We start from the raw sequence: 12,753 nt of genomic DNA on the forward strand, positions 1-12,753 counted from the left end.
CGATATACGTTTATTTGACAGATATTTTAAAGGAATTGCCACGACTGCAGAAAATGGACGAAGAGAGGAAGAAAAAAGAGGATTTGCAACGAAAGGATGAAAGAGAAAAAATAAAACAAGGCAACCCGAATGATATGACCATTACGTTATTGCGCGAAATTTTGGACGAAATGGGCGAGCCGTACAAAAAAAGTTGGAAAAAAACGGTCCTGATCGAGAAAGTTATAGCGGCAAGGGAAAAAGCAAACAATATGACATGTACAGCCTCCGCTACAAGCACAGTTGCTACTGGTCACGAAAGCACTACAAGCCACAGTTTAGACACTTCTGCCGAGTCTCTCACTGCAAAAGCGAGTACCTGCTCTTCTTCTTCCACTTCTTCGCGGTTTTGTCATGCACGTAAAATTGTACAGCCTTCAAAGTTTATCTATTATTTTGATGAAAAAAAAGAAAGAGTGATCCACCTGTTACTGCTTTTACTGTTTATGATTGATCTGATCAATGCGTACATGGCAAACGCGATTTACCTTCACGTCATTAACACACTGATGTCAATTCAAGCAACACTTATTTTCGAGGAACTAACTTGTCTGTTTTCCGTACTCCTTGCACTGCTGCTGTTGTTGTTGACCTGTTTTATGTTCGCGCAAGTAAATGTAAACCGCTTTTGTGGCGACAGTTACAGTGTAATAGACATGGGTTCTACTGTTTATGCCGAGGCCGGGCTACTAATGTGCCACTGATTGGTGCGAGGTACTTTTTTGAAAGCGGTATAAAACTATTAACATCGTTATAGTTTGAAAGTGAATTCCTGTAAACTGGACTTCAAAGTTGCAAACAGTTGACACTTTTGGCCACCCCGTTCAAAATTAATACGGCCCGTTTACACAGGCGATTTTGGTGCAATTTCCGCCATTTCCACTGCCTATTTTCTCGTGATAGTGCTGCAACGAGTTGCGATTTTGATCACTAGCTAGAATGTCTACGAAACGTGGTAAATACGTAAACACGTCTTACAAAAAAGGATGATGTCGTTGTCGTCGTAAGGTCACAATGCCTTGTGATAACAGGTAGAATTTGAGTTGCAGCGCGAGCGAGACAACAATGACCAAAAGTCGCAACCGAAATCGCGACAACAATTACATCAAAAATCGCCTCTGTAAGTAAACTGTAAGTGTTTTCACGTTATGTTCTAGATGTTTGGGTTTCAAAGTTCAAGTTTATTGTTTTTTTTTTTTAATAAAATCAGATTGTTGTAACTTTCATCGAGCACAAACCAGAGGAAAGGACGGGAAATGCGAAAAGACAAGACGCATGTGTATGCTATACAGCTATACAACTTTATTCAGTTAACAGAGTTAAGCAGAATTAAGCTGATTATCTGTCAAGTTGTACAAAAACCTCGATCTTCTGCCAATGATGTCATTGTTTTCGTCATTAAAATGCATCAAGAGACTCTGCCTTTGGAAATCATCACTGAAAATAACAATAATAACCAATAGATGAAAATTGTTAAAGAATCGATGCCAATTAATCGATTGATATTGACAGTCGATGACAATCGATGCCAATTAATCGATTGATATTGATAATCAATAACAATCGATGCCAATTGATCGATTGATATTGATAATCGATGACAATCAATAATCACACAAACCTGGACGATCGATTGTTCATCGATTATCAATATCAATCGATTAATTGGCATCGATTGTCATCGATTGTCATCGATCATCGATTTCATCGATTGGGTACGCCCTGTTTACTTTACCATCTATCATTCCTTGTGGATGTCTTTAACAATAGTTTTTGGAAAATGTGCGTAAAAACCACCTAGTCTTTGATAAATTAGTTTATCGAGGAATTCATTATCCGTGACCGGTCGTGTCCGGGTGATCCCGTTTAACCCACTTAGGCAATAATGTTCTTACTCTTTTCATAGTTGGAGACCATTACCGGGCTGAATTGTTAAAAAAAAGGAAAAAGAAACTAGGTGATGGTCAAAGCCAAGTGTTAAGTTTTTCCGAACTTGAGGTGTGGCAACGTCTTTCTTGTACAAGGCAATGAATTCGTCATGGCACCCGCATTTAATCATTTATATTTTCTAGTTCGATTTGGGGTAAAGCTTTTAGTAGAAGTGCACAAACGCGTTGTGTTTCATCTTTGACAGTTTTGAAATTAATTCAGAGACTAGAACTTCTTGAAGATGGTTTATGTGGTTTATTGCCGTAGAATATAGCTGAGGTTATAAAATGTAAAAATTGATATTGAAACTAAAAAGACTGGTAAGTTTGAAATGTTTAGCAGCATCATTATATGAAGGGTGCATGATTTTCCAGTCACAAAAAGTCCGTGCACATGAACGTCCGCTGTCACTTCCGGAAATAATAATTGGTCACGCAACCGTTGAGTTGCCATAAATACATGTTCTGCGAATCCAACTTGCTGAGAACGCCCAGCTCCGTTTTGGCTACGTTCGCAAGGAAAATGTAAGTTGTTATTATACTATGAAAATGTGGAAGTCTTCATGTGCTGGTAAAGAAGGTTAAACGACCCTTTAATTTTATGATCAAAATATTTGATTCTTGTGCGAAATTGTCACGGATTTAAGACATGTTTTGAGACAAACGGCTCGTTAAATTGTTTGCCTTTGGTTTGTTTATTAGTTCGAAACTGATTTTGGAGAAAAGGCAAACGAAAATAACTTTTTAAATCTGATCTCTGATCTTGAATTCAGAGATAATTGGTCGGGAAAACTTCCCTACAAAACATCTCACGTCTGGTCTTCACGCTGGAGTGTAAACAAACATGACAGCTGCGTTATCTTGACAAATTATCATGTAGTTTGATTAAAACTTGTATCAAACGAAGGTACAGCGGAAATACAATGTATGTCTTTGATTTTAAAACATGTTGGTTAAACTTTTACGGCAATCCCGCTTTTGATTAAATGCTATGTTTGGAAAACTTGTATTTCTGTGTGTTTACTACATAAATTGGAAGGTCGGTTAAAACAGGGCATTGTATCCAACTTTAAAATTGAATTTTTTCGCGCTAAATCATTTCCCCCAAAAATCCTTTGAATATGTAAAAGAACGATTATTCGGCTTTGGAAATCCAGATTTTTCAACGTATTTCATTTAGTACCACATACTTATATTAAAGGTTATTTTTTGGCATTTTTTCATCTTGATGAAAGAGTGTTCGCGAAATGTAATTATATTTTCAAAGTGAAAAGAAAAGAATTGCTCAATTTGCTTTTGACACACATTTTGGTATCAGTCTACAAGATTTAGTATATTTTATTTCTCTAGAGTCGGTTATTTCGTTATGCGAAGCATTCTTTTTCGACCTAAATTGTATGTGGCAAATTCTCAGGATTCGGTTATTGTTGATTTTCTCAAAAACTAATCGGTATTTAGCCAAACGAACTATGCAGTGATTTGTTTTACATTAAGGTCTACCTAACCTGAGAATATGGGCCAAATTGAATTTTGAGCTGTTGCCACGAAATGTTTGACCGATGGTAACATTTGCTCTTAATAACCATTAACTACGTCTCAACTAAACGCCATGTGCACTCGTTCTGGAAAACTGCAGGAAAGCGATCAGGTAAACAAGGCATTTAATAGCGTTACACAGTGCAGGAAACAGTGTACACTGGTGAACATTATGTTTTCATGGCGTTAATTGTGACAAATTACCACTGGAAAATTACATGAAAACACCATGTTCATTCGTCGCGGAATACGATCAAGAAAACAAGCCATTTACCAGCCTTGTACAGTGAAAGAAAACCGCTTCTGAACATGATGTTTTCATGGTGTTCACCGTGACTTAATTACTGATGGAAAATCGTATAAACATAACAACTTTCTTTAATTTTCCAGACATGTTTCGACGGTACATCCGTCATCTTCAGTGTTACATATTTTGAAATCGCCGTTGAATTTAAAGCGCGCACGATCTTACAAACTTCGTTACATTGCGTTGTCAATATTGCGTATTAAATCAAAACAGAACAAAATAAAAATTTAAATGAGTGACGCTTAGTTCCTTACAGGGAGAGAATCAGGTTAATGTGTTTCACCTGCTGGTTGAGATCGGGCTTCTCCCATTTTATATACATGGATTCCTTAAGCGTCACTTGGTACTTAGTGGCTGCAGAGTCCAGGATCTCGAAGCAATCCTGTGTGCAGGATGCCTTACAAGACTCTGAACTCTGCAGATGTTTAAAAACGTTCGATGATCTGTCTGAAAGTAAACATCTGCAGAGTTCAGAGTCTTGTAAGGCATCCTGCACACAGGATTGCTTCGAGATCCTGGACTCTGCAGCCACTAAGTACTAAGTGAAGCTTAAGGAATCCATGTATATAAAATGGGAGAAGCCCGATCTCAACCAGCAGGTGAAACACATTAACCTGACTCTCTCCCTGTAAGGAACTAAGCGTCATTCATTTAAATTTTTGTTTTGTTCTGTTTTGATTTAATACGCAATATTGACAACGCAATGTAACGAAGTTTGTAAGATCGCGCGCGCTTTAAATTCAACGGCGATTTCAAAATATGTAACACTGAAGATGACGGATGTACCGTCGAAACATGTCTGGAAAATTAAAGAAAGTTGTTATGTTTATACGAATATCTATATTGTTGCTGCTATCTAGACCTGATGGAAAATCGTAGGAAAATGCCGTGTTCACTCCATGAGGAAAACTACAGAAAAACATTCTGGCAGACAAGCTATTCAACGGGCTTTTCCTCGTGCAGGAAAATGTGGGATAAACTGCATGTTCACAGATAGTGAACATTAAATTCACCGTTCATTTTCTGAAATGGTAAAATGAAAGGTTAAATTCAGATTTTCGTAGCATTCACTATTTGGTAAAATTATTGGTGAATGAGGCTTTTTTTGCCATGATATGAACGAACTAAAGAAAAGCACCCTGGAGAAACCTCATCTGACTTACACTCCAGGGTGACAATTCGGCACTAGACAGACAAAACGGAAACGAGACACACAAGGCACTAGCCCGGGGAGGGATCATCGGAGGAGAAAAACTTCTGAGCAAACCAGTCAAGCGAGGCAGGAATATCGTTGGAGTGATGATTCGTGGCCAGTTGAGGTACAGGCAGGCGTTACTGCATTCCCTGACCACAGTGCCGACATCGTCCACTGAGTGGGCAACTGCGACTCTGGTGACCTATCTTCCTACAGATGGCACAGTAGGGGGGCTGACCATGATAACAGCCTGGTAATCGAAGCCAGCAAGACGCACGTCACCAGGAACATCTTTCGACATTGAGATTTTGATGAGACGGTTACCATCACTCAGGCCAGGAAAACCAGAGTGCTCACTCCTCTGGACAGAATAAACCTGCCCAAAGGAGGAGAAGAAGGAACGGACGGCATCGTCTGGGACCTCGAACGGGCAATCCCAGTGATACACCAGACGGGACGAAGTATCAGCGCTGCAAAGGCGAAGCTGAACATCACCATAAAGAATCCCACGTTGAAAAGTGGACTGACAAACAGACTCTTCCTTAAAGGTCAGGCGTATGGCACAATTCCTCATTAACTGGATAGACGATAACTGATCCCTCTCCACAGACTTAAGGAGGCGGGGAAGGACCTGCGAACTGCCGGCAGAACGGTAGAGTTCTGCCAGGAAAAAAGTCACCATGCTTTTCAGGCACTGGATGGTGTTAGCAACTGGCATCCCTGGGCCGATCTTGGAGGAACTGAAGTTCAACCGCGAAACAAACCAAGAGAAAGCAAAAAGGCAGGAGCGTTCAAAAAGGTATCTAGCCTGGCTGGTTGCGGTGGCTATTAAATGATAGCACTGCAAGTGAAGGAAAGGTGAGGAACCACAAGTGAAAAAACACCAAAGGCACTCACAGACCGCTGCCGAGCCCTCACAAACTCAAAATGGCACAGATACTCACTAACGTAACAAGTCAATCAAAGCGTCAGGTAAGTATGACTTTTTTCAGCCTCTCCATGGACCGCAAAATGCAACTGCTCTGCACATAGGTTGTGGTGGCTTGTTGTCGTCCCAAAACTGGGCAGGTCGGTGACTCCCTCCATCCTAGGGAAGACAAGTGAAGGTGGAGGCTGTTCAGTCAATCAGTCAGTTGTTTTACTTTCAATTGACTATTTCTTCCCTGGGGGGCTAGGATTCGCCCAGGTTTCCGAAACCCCACGGGGGTTCTGTTTATGCCAGACTTCGATAAGGGAGTTATCAGCTAACAACGTCTGAAGGACGGCCTTGTCAGGCAAAGATACGTTAGAAGGTGACAAACGATCAACCAGGTTATCGACACAATTAAAATCACCAGCAATGATGCGAACAGGCGACAAGAAAAAAATGTGTAGATCTTGAAAAAACGCTCTGAAACGGTATTTGGGGCATAGATGTTAACTATAATATATAGATTTAGCCAAGCTTAAAAGTAAAGCGAATGAAGGGGTAGTTTCTAAAGAAACTGTGGTGCTGCGTCGGTGGGGAAGTAGTATACAAAAATTTGGTTTATCAACGGAGTTGATAATGTAAATTGACCACCGTACAGAGATTCTAAAAGCTGACGTTTCGAGCGTTAGCCCTTCGTCAGAGCGAATCCAATTAGCTTAAAAGTAAAGCTCCCAGCTTGTTTATTCTTACTGGCTGTAGGATTAGTGAAAATATTATGCTCCTCCGTTCCTCCGACCTCTTTTTGACTTTCTCCTTTTAAAAGAGTACATTTTCATGGCAAATGACTTGTCTACGACCATACCCATGGAAAACACCGGTTCTTGTCTGGTCAGTGAAGTTAAGCCCTGTCGAGCGGGGTTAGTACTTGGATGGGAGACCGCCTGGGAATACCCCATGTTGTAGGCTTCTCTCTTTTGTTCTATCCACTTGATCATCTTAAAGAATCTCAGTTCCCCCCACCAAAGAAAATTCCAATACAGGTTTTTTAAAACACATGTCAAGCAAATGTCAAAAATGAGAAATGCAACTAAAACAAAATAGTTCACATGGGAAAGTCGGACTTGTATTCCTGAGGGAGTGCTTCCGCGCGAGGGAGCACATGCGCGCGAGATCTTATCATCAAACCAACGTTTATGAGATCAAAGCTATCTTTTAGTCTGAGCAAAGAACAGGACACGACAAGTGAGAAATTGACGCACTGTTATGCATTGGATGAAAGAGAAACTAGTGGGGAACATGTGTATACAACGATGGCTACAAAATTATAAAATTGATCTAGGGAACACGTGACTTAGTGGAGTTGACATTTTCATTGTTCTCTGCCCAACACGGACAGTATTCAGGCCCCAGTTGTTCAAAGGGTGAACATAATTATTCAGAAAATAACTCACTATCCTTCCTGAGTATAAACCATTTACTTTTGCGATAACACAGCAAAACGACAACGTGCGTGTTGGCCACAGAAATGTAACGCCAACTGCCCTGGCCAAGTTTCATGTTACTCAATGCACGACTGGATCGCCAGAAGGCAACATAGTACAAGGGAGGCATAAGAAATCCATCATGCTTACAGATAGGCGATCGCACATTACAAACAAACATACATCTACTTACGTTTTCGAAACGATGCAAGAGGAAAAGAGCTCGATCCGCCCGCAGGTACTTTCTTGTTTCACTCGTTGATCGATGCTTTCTCTGCAGCAACGAAGAATGCAAGAAATAAAGTGAGGTTCTGCTCTGCACTGCACCCACCAAATAACTCAAATATTCAACGAGATTTCAATTCACAGGAAACTCACCTTGGCCTTGGTTACTCCGTTCCATCCCGTCCACTTTACTAGTCAGTAAACGACAGAACTGCATCCTCCATGCTTGCCTGACTGACTGAAACACACCAACAAACCATCCCATTAGTGCCATTCCTTTCCCGAGGGGGGTGCTGGGACTAGCGCGAACGCAGGTACCCACTACCAGAAATTGTACGCTCAAGTTATCCACATTTGGGGTAATAGCAAGGGGCAACCAAATCGAAGTGGAATGAAAGAGCCTCACCCTGAGAGGACTGCCTCCCTGATCACAGTGCCTCCTGCGTCAGCTAAGTATTTTATATCTGAGAAGAATGGTGGGAGCCAAGGTGAGGAGAGTGCAATGCCCGCCAGACATAACAACTAATTTGCCACACAACAACGGTTCACCTGAGACTGCAAACCAACTTCGCCTGGAAATTGAACTCCGCCCCTACAAACAATGAATGGAAATCAAACAAAAAAGGACGAGGGAATCGGCATCTGAAGATGCCTCGTCTGACTTACACTCCAGAATGACAACCCCCGATAGACGAACACAAAAACGGGAAACGGACAAAAACACAAGCAGGACAGACGGACAACAGGATGCAGGAAAGATGAATATAAGCAAAGGTGAATGGTAGACCAAAAGGTCACCAGTCAACAGACCTATCCAGCAGCAAAATAGCTGGTTCACCTCGGGGATGCAATCGAACAGCACTATTGTGGACAACAAGGTGATCGTCCACAATAGATGGAACAACACCACGACCACCCCAGTGGCAAACAAAGAAACGGTGACGACGGGCAGAACAAAAACAGCGAAAAAACAAAGGGAGATGGTGATGCACACGGGACTTAATACGCTCAATAACCTCGACAGCAGAAGGGCGGATGCCACAAAACGAAACTCATTCCCGGCCCACCAAACACAGAACTTACTAACATTTAGCAAATAAACGAAAACTCGAGGGACAAGACACAGCTCGTCCCCAGAAAAAAACAAAAAAGGCGTGACGAATAAGAAGAGAAGGAGAGAGAGGGGAAGCTAGAAACAACCAAGACTGAAGCCAGGTAAAAAACACTAGTGGCCAACGGGCAATCAAAAAACAAGTGCTGTAGAGATTCCAATGGACCAGAACAAAAACAGGCAGTAGAGATGTTGTAGCCAAAAGAAGGAAGGCGTTCTGAACAAACTATGAAACTTAAGTTCACAGTGAGGAGGAGACACATTCTCAGAGAGAAGAAAAAGGTAAGCACACTTGGTTGTGACAAAACGAATGGTACAGAAGTCGACACCAGAACCGACACCAGGGGACGAATCGGAAAGAGAGCTTTTACACGCTTGCCAGGCGGACAGAAGGGAGACATAAAATGGCGGAAGCCGGGAGAAAGAGAAGGCGGGGGGGGGGGGGGGAACAAAATATCACATGAGCGGAGCATTAAGTACAGAGGAGAACCAAAAAACCATGAAGGAGACCCACGAAGACGGAGATAGGACAAAACAGTGGACCCACTGGACATGGAGGGCCCACACTTTAAGCCGGAAATCCACAACATTAAAACCGCCCAGAGAAGAATGCTGCACAATGACATGATAGCCACAAGATCCCGCTTCCCACTCCAGAAAAACTTAAACACAAGAGAATTGATTTTTGCACTGACCCACCGGCGCACGTGGACCGGCCATGTACCACCCACGAGATAAGGCAAGAGCGTTGATGACCAGAGACTTTCCACGATAGGACAAAGCATGCTGCCTCCAAGAATTCAGAACATTCTTGACCGCGGTGATATGAGGCCTCCAAATATCCTCCTCCAGATTGCCTGGACCCAAGAAGACACCCACTCAATAGCCACCGGTGAGTCAGTGCGGTTGTTCCAAGGACCAAGCCAAAAGCCTTTACATTTGGACAGGTTAAGCTTGGCCCTGGACGGTACCACGCTCATACAGAGAATAAACACAAAAAACTTTACGAATGGAACGGTCACTCGAGACTAGAAGGGAGGTATCGTCAGCATAACAGGAGATAACAGGTAGGGGAAGAGAAAAACCAGGCAAGGAAAGACCACTGACCAAAGGATTGGCACGAATATTACAAGCTAGAACTTTAACGACAACAACATAAAGGAGAGGAGACAAAGGACAACCCTGACAAACACCGTGGGACAACGAAAAGGACTTAGAAATAAAACCATTAACATTACCTGCACTACGCACACCAGCATAGAAAAGATAAACCCACTTAATGAAACAAGGCCCAAAGCCCATGGAAGAGAGAGTGGAATGAAGGAAGGACCAATCCACCCTGTCAAATGCCTTTTCCTGGTCTAGGGACAGGAGAGCAGCGGGAACATCCATACAAGAACAGAACTCGACGGCATCCCGCAAGAAGGCTACAGTTTCACCAATGAAGCGACCAGGCACTCCACAAGTCTGATCTCTACAAAACAACAAGGCGAATGGCCTTGAGGAGGCAGGCTGCAATAGCACGGGAAGCAATTTTGTAATCGGCATTTAACAGGGAGATTGGTTGCCAGTTCTTTGGGTCAACTCGATCACCTTTTTTAAAAAAGAGAGTTATAATACCACGATGCTGAGAGGGAGACAGATGACTGGAAGAAAAAGCAGAGTCTAACAACATGGCAAGATCAGCACCTAACACGGCCCAAAATTTGAGGTAAAAGTCCATAGGAAGGCCATCACAGCCGGGAGCCCTGCCCCTAGCCATGCCCTTCAGAGCAGTCAGACACTCTTCCCGGCTGAGAGGGCCTTCACAGAGAGCACTAGAAACGGACGGAAGAACAGAAGAGACACAGGAGAGAAGTTCGTCACGGACAGTGAGATCACAAGGTACAGCGGAAAAAAGATCGGAATAGAAGGAACAGAAAACGTTACAGAGGCCATCCTTGTCAGTGACAAGTGACCCATCACTACCTCTCAGCGCTGAGATATAGCGGTCAGTAGATTACTTTTTAACGAGACGGAAGAAATAAGCAGTAGACGACTCACCCTCTTCCACCCATCTGGCACGTGCACACACGTTGAAACTGTGAGCGGACTCCAGATCAGGAGACTGAAGACGAGCCAGGGATGACATGTAGACGGGCAGAAGAGAGACGCGACCAAGATCGATAGCAGGCTTCAAATAAGAGATCAACCGATGGAGAATGTGCCGCTCAAGACGCTTAGACTTAGCCCGAGGCTTACAATAATTAATGGTGAGACCCTTGATGCGGGACTTGCATGCGTACCACCAAGGAGCGATGGGAGAGCAAACGAAAACGCCAGGACTGCCAGAAACCAGAAACGAGATGGAAATAAGCCTCCTCCTCAGGAATAGAGGTTTTAAGTTTCCAAAGACCGGATCCAAACGTAGGCAACGAAGGAAGCGAGCAAGAAAACTGGAGAGAATAGGGGCAGGGTAGAATGTCTGCAGAAGAAACAAACGGAATCCATGCCTACGGGCACCCGATGAGGTCTATGCAGGAAGCCAAGGAGCCATCTCTCCAAAACCAGGTGAAGGACGAGTCAGAAGGGTGCCAGACACACCAGATATTGACAACACAACAATCACGAAAAACAGACGAGAACAAAGAAGAACTCTCGCTAGAAGTATCAAAGGGGCAGGACCCATGATGATCAGTGAGACGGTCAAAAATGGTATTGCAGTCACCACACAAAAGGGAACGAATGGAAGGATTGATATGATCCACACACTGATGAAGAAAGGAATCACGCTCAGGGTTACGATTTGGGGCATAGGCACAAGCAACACGAAAGACAGAGCCACGGAAACCAAACTCAGCAAATACGAAACGGCCATCAAACTCACAGACAACAGAGCAGCACAGGAGGACAGGACGATACAGGATGGCAACCCCACAAGAACTATGAGAACCAAAAAGAGCCAGCACACAAATAACCATATCCAGACACCCAAGAAGACAACTCGGTCGGAGAGATGGCATGCATCTCCTGCAGACAGACCACCGAGGGAGAGAGATGGGACAGCCACTGGAAAAAACTAAGTTGATTGTCGGCATCGCTCAAACCATTGATGTTTACTGAGATGACAGAGAGAGCCATGAGAGAAAGAAAAAAAGAGAAGACGAACATGAAGTTGGGGAGACAGCATTACGAACCTGAAGGCAAACCAAAAGCGCAAACACTATCAAGTGACCTAGGAGAGAGCAAACCAGAAACAGCCTGCTTAGATTTCTCCGAATCACCATCCGAACTAGGATAGTGGACAACGGAGCGTTTGCGAGCACTGGAGGTCTCAACCATAGAAACACAGAATTTTCAGACGAACAGGACGACAAAGAAAAGGAACCACTACTTGTATTACTCATAATATTCTCATTTTCCATACCCGTAATATTTCCACTACACTTAATATTACCATTACTCTTAATATTCTTATTACATACAGTGTTCACATTACTCGTAGCACCCACATTACTCAGGGCATCTACATTATCCGTAATATTTATATTACCCAAGGTACCTTCATTACTTTTAATGCTCGAGGCACTCTCATTGATACTTTTAACACTTCCAGGACTAATGTCACTCAGAACACTTTCGCTGATGACTTCAGGAGAATCTCCATCGCCGGGTGACAAGTCAGCACTGGTGAAAGAGGGGTTCTCAACAACAGAAGAGTGGGGGGGGGAGCAGGAGAGGGAACTTCCTCCATCGCATCCGCCTGGCTATGAGACTGCAGGATTAACTGGCTCTGGAAGAGGTCCTGAGAGGCTTCAACCTCCAACGCAGAGGAGTCTGACAAATTACCCTCGCCAGGGACAGAGGCAGCTCCACCCGAAGAGGGGGAAGCGATAGCAGTTTCGGCAGGAGCGACAGGAGCTGAGGCAGAAGCAGAACCAGACGCAGAGACTAGAACCATCCCCCAGGAATTCGGTCGGTTCTTGCAGTCCTGGGCCATGTGACAGTTAAAGGCACCTTTTGGCTCTAATGGGGCAATCCC

At 43.4% G+C, this 12,753-nt stretch overlaps 1 non-coding gene and 1 pseudogene across 1 annotated transcript; one reads left to right on the forward strand and one right to left on the reverse strand.

Annotated features, from left to right (window-relative positions):
• The first annotated feature begins 6,763 nt into the window (after nt 1-6,763).
• LOC138001666 (5S ribosomal RNA) lies at nt 6,764-6,881 on the forward strand (annotated as a pseudogene).
• A 1,033-nt stretch (nt 6,882-7,914) lies between these two features.
• LOC138001566 (U1 spliceosomal RNA) lies at nt 7,915-8,078 on the reverse strand. The gene has a single exon (XR_011123251.1). It is a non-coding gene; the product is annotated as a U1 spliceosomal RNA (small nuclear RNA).
• Nucleotides 8,079-12,753: the final 4,675 nt, after the last annotated feature.

Source organism: Montipora foliosa, chromosome 4 (genome assembly GCF_036669935.1).
Source record: "Montipora foliosa isolate CH-2021 chromosome 4, ASM3666993v2, whole genome shotgun sequence".
Taxonomy (NCBI): Eukaryota; Metazoa; Cnidaria; class Anthozoa; order Scleractinia; family Acroporidae; genus Montipora; species Montipora foliosa.